This window comes from Prionailurus viverrinus, chromosome D1, assembly GCF_022837055.1.
Source record: "Prionailurus viverrinus isolate Anna chromosome D1, UM_Priviv_1.0, whole genome shotgun sequence".
Taxonomy (NCBI): domain Eukaryota; kingdom Metazoa; phylum Chordata; class Mammalia; order Carnivora; family Felidae; genus Prionailurus; species Prionailurus viverrinus.
In genome coordinates, this window is record NC_062570.1 from 8223213 (window position 1) to 8244629 (window position 21417).

Consider the following 21417-nt stretch of genomic DNA (forward strand, 5'->3'; position numbering starts at 1 on the left):
AGAGGGGCAGAGAGAGAGGGAGACACAGAATCGGAAGCAGGCTCCAGGCTCTGAGCTGTCAGCACGGAGCCCGATGTGGGGCTTGAACCGGTGAACCGGGAGATCATGACCTGAACCAAAGTCGGACTAAGCTTAACCGACTGAGCCACCAGGCGCCCCCAAAAGCTGTATGATTCTAATGTGCAGCCAAGGTTGAAACTAACTACTCTAACTTACATGTGATAATGTCCACTGTTTGCTTTGCTTTAAAGACTAATAACATCTTTTCATAGAAAATGCAATAATTCAGTGAAATCAGATGGACTCATTTCATTACAGGTGCAAGAAGATTTTTTATTTTGCTAGAAGACTATGCTCCACCATCCATCTACCAGCAGGATAGTGTTTTAGAGGAAATAGTCTGTTATATTCTGACCTTATAAAGCCAAGCCTCAAAAGTGACAGCAAATGTCCTAACCCACCGTTCTGATCTTTCCCCATTTGTGAAATTTAAGCTTAATCTTAGTATTTAGCTATAAACACTCTCAAGTAAAATATTTATTGTTCACAGGAATTTTACAGGAACATTGAAGAGAAACTATTAAATGTGTTATAAACAACACATTATGATTAGAAGAAAAGGAATCTGAAAACAGCTAGCTAACCTGATTCACAATATACAGTGACAAGTTAGTAGTTTGCCTATGTGTTGACAAGCATGTAAAAAAAATAAGGCTGCAATTCCCTTCCATTGAATCTAAATATTTGGGAGAGAATTTGACAATTCACATGTCGTGTTTAGGTGGTCTGTCCTAACAACAGACATATGGAGCTTCTTCCCCCTGAGCTGAATCAACTATAAAACTGTAGAAAACATCTGGAAAGATTATTAGGTACTACATAGTAGGATTATGAGTTGATTTTTTTTTTATTTTTTTAATGTTTATTTATTTTTGAGAGAAACAGAGACAGAATGCGAGTGGGTTAGGGGCAGAGAGAGAGGGAGACATAGAATCCGAAGCAGGCTCCAGGCTCCAAGCTGTCAGCACAGAGCCCGACGTGGGGCTCGAACTCACGAACTGTGAGATAATAACCTGAGCCGAAGTCGGATGCTCAACTGACTGAGCCACCCAGGCGCCCTGGATTATGAGTTGATTTTTAAAAATTCATACTTTGCTTACTCATGGTTCTTAATTTTTCTACCATAAACAACTAGAACATTTTCAATTTAAAACATCATTGTTTTTAATTATGAACCAAAAGTCTAAGATGATTTTCAGTAGGCAAGTCTAACATACATCTCCAGCCTAGGAAAGCACACCATCCCAGGTTCTTCTCATAGCTAGTAAGCGTTCCGCTAAAGAGAGTCATGTCTTAAGCAGACATCCCAAGAGAATAAACATGGGAGACAAGAGATTCAATGATGATGCTGATCTTGAGTTCAACACAAGGATTAAACATGAGGTAAACAGGGCCTAGCAAAAGAGCACATGAAAAAGTGAATATTCCCCATGAGTTTCTAAGTCAAAACCTGGAGACAGGGAGCTTAGAATTAGCCGTATTAAAGGCTCAGGGAAAATGTGGCAAATGGTGATTTGTCCCAAAGTATCAAAGGTTTTTGACACCTCCCGATATGAGTTCGAGCTGTACAGTACCTTCTAAACTTTCCTAGAAAAAAGTCAAAGAAAATTAATGCTAAGTCAGTAAACTAATGCATCTAAATTCTGTCATCATGACTCAGTAGAGAGAGAGGCACGGAAGGAAAATGCATCTCATGTTGTAGATCTGTAGCTGAGAATGAGAAGAAAGTTAAACTTTAACGGAGCACTTGCTCATGCAAGGCCAGGTGATAGAAACTTTGTGTACGAAAACCCTTTCGGTTATTACAACTGCCATATGTCATCGATAATGCAAGCCACGCCCAGAGAATCTTGACTCATCCGTGGTCACAAATTTAAGTGCCAGAGCCATGTTGTAACATTTAACTTACTGACTTCCAAATCTAGGACGGACTTGACTTTTAAACTCCGAATGCAATGACATGCATGAAAGACCAAGGATGAGGATTTCCACAAGGCTCTGTTTAATGATACAAGTTTAATGGAAATCACTGGACTGAAAAAAGGGAGAGGGAAGGAAAAAAAACAGGTTAGAGAAAATGAAAGTGTAGGAAAGACAAAGAGTAAGATAATGAATAAACAGTTAAAAGAATTAAAGGCAAATGAAAAAGAGAATCGTGACTAAGTTAGTTTCGGAAGTCAGTAAAGTAAGTTGGGTAAACTAGCGTATAGCCCATCAGTACACTGTAGGAAAGGGGAAGAACGGATGAGCCCTACCATTACTGTGTGATGTGTGTAGTTACTGATAAATAGATATGACATGCTTTGGAATCCCACACTTGCACATACCCACTACTTTGTGTCAGTGGCGACTCCAGTAGCAAGGATAGAGAATTTCACAGCCTAAACTGTGTGAGGGTGAAAGGACATTTGAGAGGGACTCCATCTGTTCCACAGAGCCCTGGGGGGGTAACAGGATGTGGTGTCACCAGGTATTCGAGAGAGCAAGAATGGGGGGCGATGATAAAAAGCTCTCATCAAACCAAGAATAAAAGGGAACTTCCTAAACCTGATGAATGGCATCTGTGAAAAATGCACAGCCATCATTACACTTAATGGTGGAAAAACTGGAAGCCTTCCTTCTAAGATCAAGAACAAGGCAAGGGTGCCCACGCTTACTACTTCTAGTCAACATTGTACTAGAGGTCCCAGTTAGGGTAATTTGTCAAGAGAAAGAAAGAAGAGGCCTCCAGGTCACAAAGGATGAAGCCTAAACTATCTCCATTTGGGATGACATAATCTCATAAATACAAAATCCTGAAGAACCCACCAAAAAACGATCAGAGCTAATAAACAAATTCAGCAACGTTGCAAGATACAAGATTAACATATACAAATCAGGTGTGTTTCTACACACAAGCCGTCAACAGTCCAAGGATGAAATAAAGAAAGCAGTTCCATTTAAAGTAGCATGAAAAAGAAAAAAAATATTCAAAAAACAATGAAACAAGAAAAAGACTTGTACACTGAAAATTATAAAACATGATTGAAAGAAAATTAAAGTAGATCTAAATGAATGGAAAGAAGCTGTTTCTCTAGTGAATACTTGACCACAGATGGTCATTATGAGGCTGCAGATAGAGGGTTATTTTCGAGGTTAAATGGCCACAGAGAATAAACTCCTGGCATCTGAGAATGCACAATAATAATGGCCGTGATTTCATCCCCATGAAATAAAACCTTCCAAGGAAAAAAAACCCCAAACGTGCACATTCCCTTCCAGAAACTAAGGGTCAGGGAACATTTGAGGAACGTCTCCAACACGAGAGGCATATGTTGAAATGACATGAAGGAGATAACAGAAGAGATCCAAAATAATCCAAAGCAAACCAAGCTGTCTGACCTATAAAACAAGGGCAAATTACTATTTTGGGAAAGAAAAATCAGAATAGGAGCTATTGGAGATAAACACTGCCAAAAATTTAAAAAAAAATCAAAAGGATTAGAGAGCCTGTTTTCAGGAAATCACCCAGAAAGAAGAACATAAAGAAACCGAGGATGTGAAAACAGATGTGAGAGTCATAGGAAAACAATCCAAGACATCCATTACCTAGAAAGAAAAGAGTAAGAAATGGGAAAATTCAGAAGAGGGATTTTGTTGTGGGTCAGCTTCCTGATGAGACAGAAATAAACCGGAATCTGTGAGCAAGGTGTTTCCTGGGGAGCACTGCTGGGAAGCACAACTGTGAGGGATGAAGGAAGGTGGTGCAGACAGAGACAACGGCTGAACTGTGCAGTGGATGCAGCTGTCATAGAGACCTCAGGGGATTCTGCAGCTGACGTGGCCCTGCAGCAGGGTCTCGACTGAGGCCAGATGCCAGCTGTGTATAGCCCCACGTGGACCTGGCACTGGGGCCCCAAGATGGGGCATAAGTCTGGGAACACCAGGGAGTGCAAGTCCTAGTGTGAGGCTCCATTGACCTTCTACATCAGCCACCCTGTGAAACGAATGTGTCAGTCTTGACCAGGGATTCTAGGTTACAGATGAGCATCCCTTTTACGTTAAAGACTAAATTCAAGGGGCACCGGGGTGGCTCAGTTGGTTGAGCGTCTAACTTCAGCTTAGGTCATGATTTCGTGGTTTGTGGATTCGGGCCCCGCATTGGGCTCTGTGCTGACAGATCAGAGCTTGGAACCTGCTTCAGATTCTGTGTCTCCCTCTCTCTCTGCCCCTCCCCCACTCATGCTGTGTGTGTCTGTGTGTGTGTGTGTGTGTCTCAAAAATAAATAAACATTAAAAAAATAGAATAAATTCAAGGAAATCTCCCACAAATTAAAACAAAGTAGTCAAAGATGGAATATGAAAAACAGCAACGACATTAATAGAAAATCAATCCCAGGGCGCCTGGGTGGCGCAGTCGGTTAAGCGTCCGACTTCAGCCAGGTCAGGATCTCGCGGCCCGTGAGTTCGAGCCCCGCGTCAGGCTCTGGGCTGATGGCTCAGAGCCTGGAGCCTGTTTCCGATTCTGTGTCTCCCTCTCTCTCTGCCCCTCCCCCATTCATGCTCTGTCTCTCTGTCCCAAAAATAAATAAACGTTGAAAAAAAAATTAAAAAAAAAAAAAGAAAATCAATCCAGACCAAATCCAGGAGTTCCCGATAGAGAACTAAGAAAATGGTGATGAGGAAGGTATTAACGAAATGGTAGAGATAACTTCCCAGAACTGAAAGGCCCAACAGTCTCCAGAAGGAATTCATCTTGTATATATATACCTGAAAAATGTGTACCTGAAAAAATGTATACAGGTACACTTGTAAGAAACAAACAGAAAGTTAAACAAAATGAGGAGATCAAAGAATATGTTCCAAATGGAAAAAAAAAGATAAACCCCTAGGAAAAAACCCTGATAAAATGAGAGATAAATAATTCACCTGATAAAGAGTTATATATAAGTATACAATGTATTCAATATATATGCTTGTTTACTGACTTTATCTTTTATTCTTTGAGAAAGTGATATGACAAGTCATTTCAAGAGCCATAAGAATAATGGTGTTTTTGACACAAACACTAGCTTCTATGGATTTCTCTTGAGTAAGGAGTTAAAGAGAATCAAAGTTATGTTTAAGAATATGTTTGCTGCCATTTTTGTTATTGTAGTGACAAATCCAAACGATCTTAAAATATCCACCAACTGCTTAATCTATAATCATAATATGTATAATCAGAAGGAAGATGAGTTTGGACACTCTAACTGAACAGGGAACACATTGGGTATGATGTGTTTTTTTTTTTTAATTTTTTTTTTCAATGTTTATTTTTATTTTTGGGACAGAGACAGAGCATGAACGGGGGAGGGGCAGAGAGAGAGGGAGACACAGAATCGGAAACAGGCTCCAGGCTCTGAGCCATCAGCCCAGAGCCCGACGCGGGGCTCGAACTCACGGACCGTGAGATCGTGACCTGGCTGAAGTTGGATGCTTAACCGACTGTGCCACCCAGGCGCCCCAAGTATGATGTTTATTGAACAGAGGACACTGAATGTTCCCCTTGCGACAGTTCAGTGGAATCTATGTGTGGAAGTAAAAACTAAGAGGGAACACACATGAATGAAAGTACGTAATCGGATTGAATCGTGAAAATGGAGTCACAGGTTTTCTTCTGTGAAAATAAGTCTCTTCAATTATACTGCCTCCAGAAAGAATTACAAGATAAACGTATTCAAACTTGTGTCTTAGACTGATTATGTGTTAAAAATGGGCCTGTGAGGGGTCCCTGGGTGGCTCAGTCACTTAGGCATCCAGCTCTTGGTTTCGGCCCAGGTCATAATCTCCTGCTTCGTAGGTTCAAGCCCTGCATCGGGCTGTGCGCTGAGTGTGGAGCCTCCTTTGGATTATCTCTCTCTCTCCCTCTCTCCCTCTCTCTGCCCGTCCCCTACGTGCTCTCTCCCTTTCTCTCGAAATAAATAAATAAACTTAGAAAAATAAAAACAAAAATGGGCCTGTGAGGTAGATTCCCTTGGGTTTATTGTCCACCCCTGAGTTTTCTCCTCTTCTCCAGTTGCACGAAATATGCCACATAGGCACTGATCTTTGACCTCCCCTCTCTGTGTCGCTTTGCTGTAGCTATGACTCTTCAGTCTGCCATGGTCCCTGTTACACGCACGTACGTACACGCCTGAAACCCCGAGTAGCCCCACCGGAAGATTAATCCTGTGTTGCCATCAAGTCCTCATCCGCTGGGGGGCTGCAACTGTGTCCGTCTGACTTTATATTCAGGAGGAGGGCCCTGTCTCAACATGCGTATACCCTCTCAGTTTTTCCAAGTATACGGTGCAATTCGGATGTATTGTCTTTGTGTCTCTAAACCCGAGACTGGAGAAGAAATGAGAGAGAGCGGCTTTGCCTCTCCGTCATCAACTGTCTCTCATGCTACTTAATTAACACCTCCTGCTCATTCTCGCCCCACCAGGCCTGAGCACCAGGCAGCAGCAGAATGAGACGGCACCTTGGGAACAGCCCTTAGACAGGGAAGCACTTTGGAGGAGGGGGCCGTCTTCTGGGACAATCTGAGGTTAACGCCTACACGAAACAAGTTCAATCCCTGTGGCTCTGATGGGTGGCAAAGAAGCACATGAGAACTCAGAAGGCTCTGAGTAAGCCCTGAGGAGCCGGAACCGGCATGGGAAACAGGATACCTTGCGAGCATTTGAAGAGATCTAGCGCTGTGTAAAAGCTAAAAGAGAAGAAGAGGAAGAAAACAGGCCCAGCCGTGGCTGTTGTCAGCCGAGGCAAAGACAGAGCCTGCGAAAGCCTTTTGCTGCCGTGGCAGATCGTTACGGTCGAGTATGTCGAGTTGGATGTGGCCCCAAGACAGTGTTGCAGCCTGCTCCCCGTAGGTAGAGACATGCTAAGTACCCTAGGACTCTGTCTACAACACCTGGGTTAGTCTACCATCTCCCTCGAGTTGCTGGAACCATCTGGGTGAAATCCACGGGTCAGTGCAGGACCTCTCGTGGGCTCTGTATCCAGTCCGCAGGGATGAAAGACCTGTCTCAGGAACCGAGAGATGCCTTCTGACTCCTCTCCATCTAAGGAGGCCAGCTTCTTGGTGCCTGAAAGCACTTCAGTCATTTTATTTCAGCAATTTATACCCCCTACACCCTTCACTCCCTGCCGTGGTTAGCCACAAGTGCAGGTCTGAACTGGGTAAGCAGCCATTTTTACCTTGCCTCCAGCCAAGATTAGAGAGAAAAATAACTCAAAAGTCTAGAGGGAAAAATTCATTCTTATAAGATTTCCAGGCTGATGCATTTTATATAGATGGAAAGGCTGTGGATATGCACATATAAATGCTTTATACACACACACCCCAACCAGAAATCCAAGTAAAGTAACTTTAATGGCGCCTGGCAGAAAGAGGTTGTTTGCAAGGATGAACAAAAAGATACTGATGCATTTGATGTAATGATTTGCAGTAACAAACACAGTCATGTCTGGAAATGTCTAGTCAGGCCTCTCTACATGTGTATCTGGATGAAGAATAATTGAGTTTTACAAGTCTGTGTCCTATATAATTGTTCCAAAAAGAAATGGTCAAAGTGTGTCAAAAGCAAGAACCAGCTTGTGCAGTGGGGTCTCACACACACTTGCGTCGAAACCCAGGAGCTCAAATGACAGGGGAGGCTTTATTCATTTAAAAGTAAAATTCGAAACTAGAAAACCTGAAGTGCTCATCCAAGGAGCATTGTCATTTTTGTAAAGCTGCTCTGTTCAGTAGTTTATCGTAGTCATAAACCCTTAGTGAAGAAATCAGCTCTCACAAATGTCCATCCAAACCTATTTCTGTTCTTGCCTTTGTTTATGTACTCATCGAATCATCAAAGTGATTCCGTCCTATCAAGAGGAACAGGCCCTAGGGTCATTCAGCTGCTAAGAAGCTCAGATACTAACCCAGGCTTGGACCATGGCTGATTCTTTTCTTTAACTAGTAGCCATATTCCCATGAGAAATAGTATGGTGAATAAGTTCACAGGATTTGGAATTATGTAGCCCTGAGAACCAGACTAAATCTTCATTCTCCCGCTTACTACATCCCCTCACACAAGGTAGCTAACCTCTCAGAAGGTTACCCTGAAGACTGAGTAACATAACACACCATGGATATTCTCTACGGTGCCCGGCACATCGTGGGCGTTTAACTATACCTACTGGTACCATTTGTAATAGAACAGTGTGGTGGGATTTAGGTAATTTTCTGGATGTCTAATAGTTTCAAATGGTAAAATACCTTTGGGAATGAAGAAATCATTCTTGTGCCTACTTTATTTTTCACGTGCTTATTTTAAACATGTATTTGTCATGCGTACTTGAAATGAAAACAGTTTTATTCTCTGTCCCCTCTCCAGGCCTCTGGGCCATCTTCAGCAGATGGGCATGTTGTTGGGTGGGTTGGGAAGGAGGAAACTAGAGTATTTCAGCCAAAAAGGGCATGATTTACTCTAGAGGAAAATAAGAATAAGAAAGCTGGGGCGGGAGAAAGCAGAGAGGATCCCCCATGGGATGAGGTGAAAGGCAGTTTTGACAGAGGGTGAAATTTGTGAATGGGAGAGTCTTAGAGGAAACGTCGGTGGGGGGGGGGGTTGTCGTCGGGGTGGAGGGGGTAAGACACATAGGGAAAAGGATTTTAAGAAAAATTAAAACGTGATGGGGCACCTGGGTGGCTCAGTCGGTTAAGTGTCCGACTTCGGCTAGGGTCATGATCTCATGGTTCATCAGTTCAAGCCCCGCATCAGGCTCTGTGCTGACAGCTCAGCACAGAGGCCCTAGAGTGCCCGAGGGTTACACACAGAGTCATGCCCAGAAATGTATAGCGAGTGCTTACTGGGTTTCAGGAAGGTAAGACACACATGGGACTTTCGAGGCCGCCCCGGTGAGCTTAGAGCACAGATATTCGATCCTGCAGGTTGCCTGATGTTTTTCACTGTGTGAAGGCTTGACATCTTGTGGCTCAGCTTGGACTCTCACCCAGACTTTCCCTCTGTCCAAGGCCGGCCGTCAGCTGGTCTGTGATGCTCTGCATGAGCTGAAAGCTGCAGATGAGGCATAGACATCTTTAGCGGAGAAAACCTTTAGGAAAGATCCTACGTGTAATTATTTTTTGATTATTTGAAACGAAATAAAGCAGTTTATTCACATAAAAGGCAAAAAACTAAATTCTGTTTGTAATCAAAACACTGTCTAGATATTGAGAATAATAGTAATTATATTAACTATAAAATCGGTTACCATATAGTGAGTAATTTAATAAATAAAAATACCAATGCTCAGGGTCACCTGGGTGGATCAGTCCTTTGAGCATCCGACTCTGATTGCAGGTCAGGTTGTGATCCCAGGGCTGTGTGATCCAGCCCCACGTCGGGCTCTGCACTGAGTGTGGAGCCTGCTTGGGATTCTCTCCTTCCTTCTCTCTGCCCACCCCCCACTCTCTAAAAGAAAATATAAAAAATACATACGAGTGATCAGAGAGGGTATGTAACTTTCCCAGGATCACAAAGCTAGTAAGTTCTGAAACTGGTTTTAAAACTCTGTCAGGACTTGCCTTCAAATAATCCTAATGTGCTTCTTTTCTAAACAGTGTTTAGAGTATATATTTGATAGAGAGAATCTGTAAGGTTAAAAAAAGAGAGAGACACAAAGAGAAATGTATCTTGTACTCCCAGATGTAACTACTGATAATACTTTGAAGTATTTTCTTTCCATCCCCTTTCTTTGTATCTTCTTAATTCAAATTTAATTATTCTGTTTTGGTTCTCCCTCAGCTTATTCTCAATCAAGTAGAACTCATCTCCGCATTTAAATACCAAGAAAAACTACCTTGTTGTTTCTTCTAAATTACCAAGTGACAACACAGAAGCTTCAATATACCTTTCTGCCTTTTCTCTAGATCAGTCTGCCTCTCCTCTGATCTCCCTGAAACCACAAACCCCTGAGTTCCTTTTCCCTTCTCAGTTTCTTTTTTTTAATGTTTTAATTTATTTTTGAGACAGAGAGAGAGAAAGAGAGAGAGGACAAGCAGGGGAGGAGCAGAGAGAGAGGGAGACACAGAATCTGAAACAGGCTCCAGGCTCCAAGCTGTCAGCACAGAGCCCGATGCGGGGCTCGAACTCACCAACTGCGAGATCATGACCTGAACCAATGTTGGACGCTTAACCGACTGAGCCACCCAGGCGCCTCTTCCTTCTCAGTTTCTTAAGTCGCCCGTTATCCAACTATCGGCTCTTCCCTCGGATATGACTAACCCCTCCAGGCTGCCGGGGGAGGTGAAGGACTCAACAGCCTAGCTATTTCATAAAGCTGGACCCACAGGTCACTCGGCCCCCATACCTGCCCCTCCCACTTTCAAACAGGACACACTGGGAAGCACACAATATTTAGAAGTTAATCCCAGTGTGTTTATTTACAATTACCCTAATAAGCCACTCACCCTGCTTGATAGACTAGACAAGGGACATAAGTTTTCAGGCTTTGGGTTGAAGATGCATCTGAATTTTGATCGTGGCCCCACCACCTTCTAGCTGTGAAAATTACTTAATGTCTCTAAGCCTCAAATTTCATCATCTGGAAAATAAGAATAACTGCAAAATGGAGATACATTTTCAGGACTGCTATAGGATTAAATTATATAATGGACGTAAGAAACCTAGAAACAGTCAGGGTTTAACAGAAGTTAGTTCCCTCACCTCCAAGAATCATGTGGTTAATTAAATGTATCATCTGTTTTATAAATTAAAATGGTTTAATGATATTGAGAATAAAAATGTGTGTCAAGTGATACTGATGTATCATGGACATATAATGATGTATTACTATGTTTTAAAATAATTTAAAGTTTTATTATTTTTTAAATGTTTACTTATTTTTGAGAGAGAGAGAGAGCGTGCATGAGACAGCACAAGCAGGGGAAGGGCAGAGAGAGAGGGAGATACAGAATCTGAAGCGGGTTCCAGGCTCTGAGCTGTCAGAACAGAGCCCCACGCGGGGCTCAAACTCACAAACTGTGAGATCATGACCCAAGCCCAAATTGGACACTTAACTGACTAAGCCACCCAGGAGACCCTGAATTTTTATTATTAAAAGCAATTAGGCATATGTAAAACTACAGAATGAACTTGGCACTTTCCAGATTCATGGTGGTTGAATACCACTAATGGCCAATTCAGTATTTCATGCTTTAATTACAAAATTATTTTCATAGAGGCATAACTACTTAACAGCAAATATAACTTTGAACCACATGATTTTAGTTAATCACCATTAATTTGTCCTCTAGCTATATGCCTCTAGCTATATATATCAGCTCATTTCCTAATTCTGGTCAAAAAAACAGTGTAGGAAGTGAAATGGACGGGCCATATAAACTCTACTCAGTAAGACAAAATAGGATGCAGGGTTTGCAGTCCTATAAAGTAAGAATTGAGTAATAAATACACATAATGGATGATTTTTTTTTAAAGGAGAGGTTGGGGAGAATAATAAAAAAGTGGCATATTCTGGGGCACCTGGGTGGCTCCATCAGTTAAGCATCCGACTTTAACTCAGGTTATGATCTCACAGTTCCTGGGTTCGAGCCCTGCATACAGCTCTGTGCTGACAGGTCAGACCCCAGAGCCTGTTTCGGATTCTGTGTCTCCCTCTCTCTCTCTGCCCCTCCCCTGATCACACTCTTTCTCTCTCTGTCTCAAAAATAAATACACATTGAAAAACATTTTTTTTTAAAAAAGTGGTATATTCTTCTTCTTATACATAATGACCTGAGATTGGAAATCTTTAAAAAATGAGGTGTCATAGTACTCGCCAGGGTCTACAGAGATGGGGAGGTTAATAAGTAGGCAGATTTTTAAGGCAGTGAAAATAGTTTGTGTGGTACTACAATGGTGAATACTTACCCCTAAACATTTGTCTAGACCCATAGCATGTAGCATATGCCAAGAGTGAACTGTGATGTAACCATGGACTTCAGATGATTCTCATGTATCCACAGAGGATCATCCGTTGTAACAGACGTACTTGTCTAGTGGAGATTATTGGTAGTGAGAAGGCTGTGTGTGTGCAGGGGGGCGGCAGGGGAGAGGTATACAGGAAATCTCTGTACCTTCTTCATTTTTCTGTGAACCTAAAAATTCTCTGATATATAAGGTGTTTTTTTAAAAAAAAATGAGGTGTCAGGTCAGTGAACCCCAGCTACTCTGTGGCTGTGTGTATTTGGGGAGTTACTCTCCGATGACACTTGTAGGGAGAGAACAGTTACTTGATACAGAGTAAATAGGGAGGCACATGGAGTCAGAACAGATAAAGGAAAGCAGAGCTCAGCAAAAACTAAAATAGAAAACGATACATAGACATAGTCTGTGGACACCAGAGACTTGAACTTCGTGTTTTCCTTCCGCCAACCATGACTTTGGTGCCATTGTGATCCACTTCAGCAAACTTAAGAGCAGGATCAATATGACAGCTCACCACGAGACTTTACCAAGACCCCCAGGTGAGTCACATGGGACCCTTCCACCCTTCGGTCAGGCTGATGCTGGGAGTGAGGCTCCCAGAATAGATTTAAAGGCTCATCGACCTAAGTTCCCCTGGAAGGTTCAACGACCCAAGGAAAAGTCTGGCAGGGCCCACCGCATTGATCCCAAGGTGCTCTTTCCCTCCCTTGCCCTTGGCTGACGTTCCCGCTTCATGTTCTTCGTACTTCCGATGTCTGCAGAGGGTGTTTGCTGGGAAAGTGGTTCTGCAGCCTGATCTGGGTCGTGCCATTCGTCCTACCAGGGTCTAGGTGACAAGCATAGTAATTAACAATGGAAGAAACGCCAACAGCAAGAGCAGATTGGAATAAAAGACTGATTACCGGCCAAGCAGGTTGCTTGCCTTTCCAGAGCCTGGTGTGTTATCGAGTGTGAGAGGAAGGGACCACAGATAAATAAATGTCACTTTCAGGGCAAAGTGCTCACGAAGAGGCACCGTCCGGCTGAGTCTGGCGTCCATGGGAATGGATGGCTTGCAACAGAAGCTTAGCATTTGAGTCAAGGTAACAGTCTGCAGGCTCCACAAAGGAGCGTTTGTTTCCTATGTGACTAGAGCCTGCAAGCAGTTTCCAGCTGCTTTTCTCCGAGGATACTGTCGTTCAGCGCCCGTGTCAAAGCACAGACCACAATGAGGGAAATCAGGAAACAGAAATCTGAATAAAACAGCCTCCCCATGGCTCCTGAAAACACCCAGCACTTCAGAGGAAAAGAAAAATGCTTGAAAGTATGTGGAAACTGCTCTCTCACTCAGGAAAGAAAAGCACCTACTCAACCTGAATTTTGAAGTCCCAGGAAAGAAAGGACCAAATTGTATTTTGTTTGCTTCCTATTCCCGTCCTCTCTGAGCCTTAGTCCAAAGCCGGTGGAGGGAAAATTTACTACCTTTTAAACAGACTCTCTTTTCTCTGTCAAGTTGTAAATTGCTTCAAAGAGCTTTTCATGATTTTTAATTTCACCGACATGAAATTGGTAATTATTTATGTCTTATCATGCCTGAGACAAGATTGCTGGAGATACAAGCAAATTTAGAAGTGAGGTAATTTCTCTTAAAATGAAAGTTTACTTCCTAATCATGGGAAGATTTATCCTGGCTCTTTCTGGGTCTTGCATATAAAGTGAAAGTCCTGAAGAAGGCTTTCTCCATTCAGATTTTAAGAAAACAGATGCATTCATAGTAAGGAGATTCTTTCTTAGGTAGATGGACAGAAGATAGATAGATAGAGGACAGATATGTAGATAGTAGATAGATAAGTAGGTATAGAGTAGTTTATTTATAAATCACAGGTCAACTGTGTAAATCATTGGTTCACTCAGAAAATGAACGTACCTTATACCTAGGAGCTGGACTTAACCTTGTGCCCAGACAGGAGGATCCAAAACCCTGGGCCTCGGGTACAGTTCAGGTTATGTGTTTTATTTAAAAACAGTGATTAGTGTAAATTAAAGAAGAAATAAGCAGGGAGCCTGGTGGCTCAGTTGGTTGAGCGTCTGACTCTTGATTTAGGCTCAGGTCATGATCTCATAGTTTGTGAGTTTGAGCCCCGCGTCGGGCTCTGTGCTGACAACGTGGGGCCTACTTGGGATTCTCTGCCTGCCCCTCCCTGGCTCGCTCTCTTTCTCTCTCTCTCTCTCTCTCTCTCTCTCTCTCTCTCTCACTCTGCCTCTCAAAATGTTTTTTAAAAAGAAGAAGAAATAAGCTACTAAGCATGGCATTTTATTTCTGGCTGGCAAAGTGGCTGGATCTTATTATGAAATTAGTTGTCACCATGGGCCTGAGCTGGGTAACTGTTAATGAATGTCACACAGGGCACTGTGTTCCTTCCTGCTGGTCAAGGGGTGGCTCTCCACACAACAAGACTTGTTTATGGAAAGCTGAAACCCATGCATACATGCCATTCAAAAACACAGAATCGTGGGGCGCCTGGGAGCTCAGTTGGTTGAGCGTCCGACTTGGGCTCAGGTCATGATCTCACGGTTCGTGGGTTCAAGCCCCACGTCATGCTCTGCGCTGACAGCTGGGAGCCTGGAGCCTGCTTCAGATTCTGTGTCTCCTTCTCTCTCTGTCCCTCCCCTGCTCGTGCTCTGTCTGTCTCTGTCTCTGCCTCTTCCTCTCTCTCTCAAAAATAAATACACGTTAAAAAAAGTAGCCTCTGACCAGGACACCTGGGAAATTCAGAAAAAGGGCAGCGGGGAGAAGGGTCTGAATTATGTAATGTAGAGGGTCCTAGAAACCGCACTGGGTGACTTCCATGAAGCGGTCAAAGTCACCACTCAGTGGCTTACTAGCCACTGCTGTAGGGAGGCCCTAGTAAGTGCACCTGATTGAAGATGTAAGGCAGGACGCAATCTCACATGGTGCTGAGAATAGAGACAGGTGTGTGGGAGGGATGCCGTGGAAATCAGAGACAGAGAGACGTTCTCTCCCAGAGAGCAGAGAGACTCCCTTGCAATCACATCTTACCACTTGTGCTGTCACCGAGAGGCAGTTCTCATCCCTTCTGCGGTGAAAATGGGAGCGGCCAGGGAAACGTCCTACCTGGTTGCAGGGGATTCACCATCACTAGGAGGCTCCTTGTGTTAGAACTGATGCCTTTGGGGCGCCTGGGTGGCGCAGTCGGTTGAACGTCCGACTTCAGCCAGGTCACGATCTCGCGGTCCGTGAGTTCGAGCCCCGCGTCAGGCTCTGGGCTCATGGCTCAGAGCCTTGAGCCTGTTTCTGATTCTGTGTCTCCCTCTCTCTCTCTGCCCCTCCCCCGTTCATGCTCTGTGTCTCTCTGTCCCAAAAATAAATAAACGTTGGAAAAAAAAATTAAAAAAAAAAAAAAAAAGAACTGATGCCTTTGATTCCTTTAGCCAGTAGGAGGCTGTTGCTCCTTCTTGCGAGTCCCTGTGCCTCATAAACACTGTCACCTGCCCAGAGCCACACAGTCAGTGTGTGGTAGGTAGCCCTGCTGGAATTTGAGCTGACATGTGTCTCCGAAATCCACATTCTGTCCATGAGCCAGCCCTGGGGAGGGGGTGCGACTGCTGTGAAAGGCCAGAAGAGTAAATAGAAATACGCAGTGCCGTTCTCACCAAAATAGAATCCTTATTGATCAATATGGATTGCCATTCAGAGTCTGAGCAACACGTCTTCAAGCCCCAGGGAGCTTAATAGGAGTAAGTTTGGGCCAAGCTTCGCTACGTGCGTATCTCATTTTGATTGTCTCTTCAGTATTTGCTTCGAGTTTTATTAAAACTACTTCCTTGGGGCGCCTGGGGGGCTCAGTCGGTTGAGCGTCCGACTTCGGCTCAGGTCATGATCTCGTGGTTCGTGAGTTCGAGCCCGGCGTCGGGATCTCTGCTGTCAACATAGACCCCTCTTTGGATCCTCCGTCTCCCTCTCTCTTTCTGCCCTTCCCCTGCTGTCACTATCTCTTTCAAGAATAAATAAACATTTTTTTAAAAAGTGGTTTAGCAGAAACGCATTTATTAGCACATTTAAAAATATTCGACAGTGGAGCGGCGCCTGGGTGGCTCAGTTGGTTAAGCATCCCACGTCGGCTGAAATCATGTTCTTGCAGTCTGTGGGTTCAAGCCCCGTGTCGAGCTCTGTGCTGACAGCTTGGAGCTGTCAGCCTGCTTCAGATTCTCTCTCTCTCTCTCTCTCTCTTTCTCTCACTCTCTCTCTCTGCCCCTCCCCTGCTCATACTCTGTCTCTGTCTCTCAAAAATAAATAAAATGCTAAAAAAAGTTTTAATAAAATTAAATATTAGTGGAGAACAGTAAGTCACCTGTAGCCCCACCTTCCTTTTGTGACCCATGCTATCAGTTTCGTGTCACTGCCTTCTGTTTTTTTCCTCTTCCCTACTTTTTCACTTAGGTTATAGTGACTTTAGATATTTTATTTTTGTCCCTGCTTTTGTCTATTAATATTATAGTCCAAGTATTTTTTCCCCATAACCAGATAATCTTCAAAGTCATTTTTTAAGGACTATAAAAATATATATCAAGTGAATGTGTCATAATTGCTTACTAAATCCTCCACTTGCTAGCAGTTAGGTTATTTCTATTTCTATACTACAAATGTTATAAATATCTTCATCTATACAGATAATTTTTCCATATTTCGGGTTTCTTTCTTTAGAATATGAAACTAGAAATTGAGAGGGTTCAAAGGCAAAAACGCTTTCATGCCTCTTGATATCATTGACAATGTTGGGTGCACAAATAACTTGGGAAAGCTCATGGGGGCTAGGATAAATTGTCTGCAAGCCTCATAGGGAGAGAAGGAATGTGCTTGGCTATAGGAACACAGGGTGTTCACTGCTGTATTATACATAAAGGCCGAATTGTACTGAGCTGTCTTCTGCAATATGTTAAAGTTATAAATACTGCAAAAGGATTAAAGTCTTACATAAGAATCCTAACAGATACATAATACTAAATTGCTTTCCTAAAGTGTTCTGCCAATGTACAACACCTCCAGAAATGAATAATGGTGACACAACTTCAGCACCGATACAAGAATTACATCGTATCCGTTTTTAAGCCTTTGATAATTTACTGGGAAAACTTTGTTCTCATTTGCATCGATTTGATAGGTCAGCTGCACCTTTAACTATACATGGTTTCTGGAAGGCATGCTTATCGGTATTCTGCCATTGATTTTCTCTAGGCACCTTTCCTTTGGTCTCCCCCGAATTATAGAAGTCTTATTTCTACCTCTCAAGGGACTTACTGTGTTCTGTGATGATGTTTACATTGCATTTACATTGTCACCTCCTCACAGCATGAATCTTTTCTCTGGTGTTTTATGTTTTGCAAACTGCTGGGTGACGCTTGTGGTACTCTATAAATAATAAATAATAAAAGTCCTGTAGTCCTCTGCCAGAGCCTTTGATCAAGGGCAGTTTTCAACTGACTTCATATGGGTAGACATAAGGAAGAAAAAGAAGGAACTTTCTGGAAAGCGTGGCTATTTACCTGCAGTGATCAGCCAGGTTGCTGATAGGGGGGTGTCAAAAACACACCCAAGACCAGCTTACAGAGAGACGTCGCTTCCCAGTGACGGTCAGGGCAGAACTCTGCACATGCACAGCAGCTTCTGGGAGATCTCACTTGAGTGGGTTCCAAGGTAGGGAGATTCAGTGCCCCTTAGTCTTTCCTCTTTATTTGGAGACCCCAAATGTGTCGATGTGCCTCGTCTCAGCTGGTGTAGGCAGGAAGGGGGCTGGAATAGTGTTTTGGTCTTAATGTCAACTTTTCCACAATAAAGTTGGAGCCAAGAAGCTCAAACTGCCCTGTGAGCCACATATAACCCGATCACTCAGTGCTAAGACCTCACTGAGTGACCATACCACCTGTGAATTCCGTTAATGCTTTGGTCTCAGAAGAACTCTCCTCAAACCATTGACAGCTGATAAAACGGACTGCAGATCTTGTGCCCAGTGTTGTAGAGGGTGTTCTCTTTCAAACTGGGAGGAAAGCATTCGATTCACCTACTTTCCAAATGTCCATTACATCAAAAACGAAAAAGGTTGATCCATCGCGTTCACCAATTTAGAAAGAGAAAAACAATTTTTCAGTTCAGTGTCATGGCCAGTTGTTAAAGGGATCAGGGGAGAAAAAAGTAGAGCAGAGAAAGAAAGGAACGGAGAACAGTGTGGAAAACGAAGAAAAGAGGAGGGAGAAGTGGGGGTGGGGGGAGACGAGGTGGATGTAACAGAGAACAGAAGAATTTTGTCGAAGAGGGAGAAGGAGAAAGAGACCCTGGGAAGGAAATGGATACGGAACAGGATCCAGACAAAGGGAGAGAGACTCGGGAACTTTGGAGGTCACTTGTTTCCACGTTTATCTAGCTGGAGTGGTAGCAGTTTCATCTTCCACTTTTCTGAGTATTTGTGTTATTCACACTTATCCTACCGAGCACCGGGTAATGTACATAATTATTGAATCGCTATGTTGTACACCTGAAACTTACATGTGACTGTATGTTAACGATACTGGAATTAAAACTAGAAACTTAAAAAAAAAGTGGGGACAGGAATTGACCTTGAGTATTAGAACGCATCAAATGTACACAAATGTAGAAAGATTAGTATAACAAAAGCCATAATTTAGTTGCAACATTTACCAATATAGGTCTCCATCTGAGACACCTCTGTCCTTACGCACTCTTACACTACTGCATTGTTTTCATGCAGACTCCAGACATCATACCATTTCAGATATTTGGGTATGAATTTCTAAAGCATAATGTATTTATATACATGTATCAGCATAATACCATCATTGCATCTAAACGATAACACTAATTCCTAATAATAACAAAGCATCTGTGCTCAAATTCCCAATCATCTTATTCATGTCAGCGTTTAATTTTGTTGTTTATTTTTGGTGGTTTCTATTTCTTGAATATGTATCTAAATAAGACCCAGGGAGGTTGATGATCTGCCGTTTACGTCTCTTGTAACCTGTGGGTTCTCCTCACTTTTTATTTTCCTGGCAGTCTGTTGCTGAAGGAACCTCTCATTTCTCCTGAGAATTCCCTACACCTTGGGTTTTACTCCTTACATTTCCATCCTGTTGCTTAACTCGCTTCTGTCTCCTTTGTGTTTATTTCTCACGTTGGTACTTGGAGGTAGAGATGCGATCAAATCCAGACTTGATTTTGGGGGTCAGTGGCATTTCATCGGCTCTGCGTCGTTTGCCCCTTAGGAAATGCATTCGGGCGTCTTGGTTTTGAGGTTGTTAACAACCATTCCCAAGCAATGTCTAGATCCGTTAATTTGGTGAAGATGGCAATAGTTATTAATTCCATAATCCCTCTTTTTTTAGTAGCTGACAACTTCTGTAAAGAGAAACGACTTCACCACCTTTTCAGTGACCTGGTAGGATAGTCCTGATGGAAATGGTACGATATACACCTTATTTTTTACCTAATGTGTCAGGTTTCAAAATAATGATTTGGTTCTCACATCTCTCAACAGTGATCAATGGGAATGATTTTTAAAATATCGTTATGAACTAACTCGTGGATTTTATCGTAATTGCTATGTTTCCGTCATTTGAGTTCTTACCCTTAAAGATGTTCAAGTGTCCCCACCTTTAGCCCAAAGAGACCTATTCAAGTTCCCTCCTTAATGCTTTTGACAGGGCTTTACAGCCGTTGATAGTTTTCTTGCTTCCTGGTAATGACGAGACGTTCCAAGCCCATCTTTTGCATTTTCTGCCCCAAACCTGAAATCTGTCAGTTCTCCAGGACTCCCTGGTTTCTCGTAGTGGGGATTGCCATGTGAATACCACAGCCTGGGATTAGGGATAGTATCATTACTGAGTAGTCATTGCTTCAGTGCCTTTTCAGGAAGCACAGCTACAAAACAAGCGTCACATATATGCAAGTTAACACAAATCGCGAGTTCATCCTCATACTTCTAATTAAATTGAGGAACACACCGGGCACCTGGGTGGCTCAGTCGGTTGAGCGTCCTACTTGAGCTCAGGTCATGATCTCACTGTTTGTGAGTTCGAGCCCCACATCAGGCTCTGTGCTGACAGCTCAGAGCCTGGAGCCTGCCTCGGATTATGTGTGTGTCTCTACTCCTCCCCTGCTCGTGCTCTGTCTCTCTCTGTCAGAAAATACACTTAAAAAAATAATAAAAACAAATGGAGGACCACAGAGATTTTACTTAATTTCTTATACCTTCCATTTACGTCTCGCCCGTCCACACAATGCGTTTCAATTCTTAAAAACACAGAGAATGAGAAAAGGAGAACAGCACATAAGTACTCATTTGTTTTGTTTTAGATTATACCGGTGCCAATCTCAGAAGAGCAACACAAACACTACCACCAAAAATACAGTTACTGTAAACACTTGAGTTGTTTTCTCAGTGTATTTTATCTGTAGGTTGTATCCCACCAGGAAATGCGTGCAAATAATGTGCTACAAGGGTCAGTTGGAATAGTTCCCTGTGGGGCCACACCACCAACTGAGTGCATACTTACTTTACATTTTTAGAGATTTATTGTTTCTAAAATTTAATTTCCTAACTATGCAAAATATAGTATTGGTTTCCAAGCCAGATCTATATTACCATGTATTCAACTAAGTCTAGCTTTTACCTTCAACTCTGTTCGCTTTCCCCTCTGTTGGTAACCTGCTTTTTATCGTTCATCCTTCCCTTGTTTTTGAAATAAAACCCACCCATATTCCCTTTTCCATCAGATTAAGCATTCTATATAAGTGTTTTCTTTTTCTCCATGTAACCATCTAATCAGGAGAATACTTGACAGGGCATAAAGGTTTTTCTACTTCCTTTCCAGCTGTATAGAAGTCCAGCAGCTAGATGTACCGTGGTTTATTTGTCCCGCCCCCACCCCTTGATAGACATTTATGCTGTTCCCAGTCTTTTCCTATTACATGTTGTTCTGCAGTGACTAGCTTTGGTCATACGTCTTTTTATATTTTTGCCGGTACATCTTTGGAATGAGATTCTAGAAGTTCGGTTGCCTGGCTAAAGAGTAAGCGCGTTATTTTGCTTGGTATTGACAGATTGCCCTCCACAGGGTGTGTAATTCTCCATCTCCAATGCAGTGTGTGACAGTGTCTGTTTCCTCACAGCCTTGCCGAAAGATTGTTGTCTGACTTCTAAACGGTAGACGACCTCATAGGCGATCAATGGTATCTCGGTGCAGTTTTCGTTTTTACGTATCTTATGAGAGATAAGGTTGATTATCTTTCATCTGGTTAAGAGAGATTTTCATGTCTTTTTCTTGAAACTCTGTAGTCCTTTCTCTAGACTTTTCTCTATTT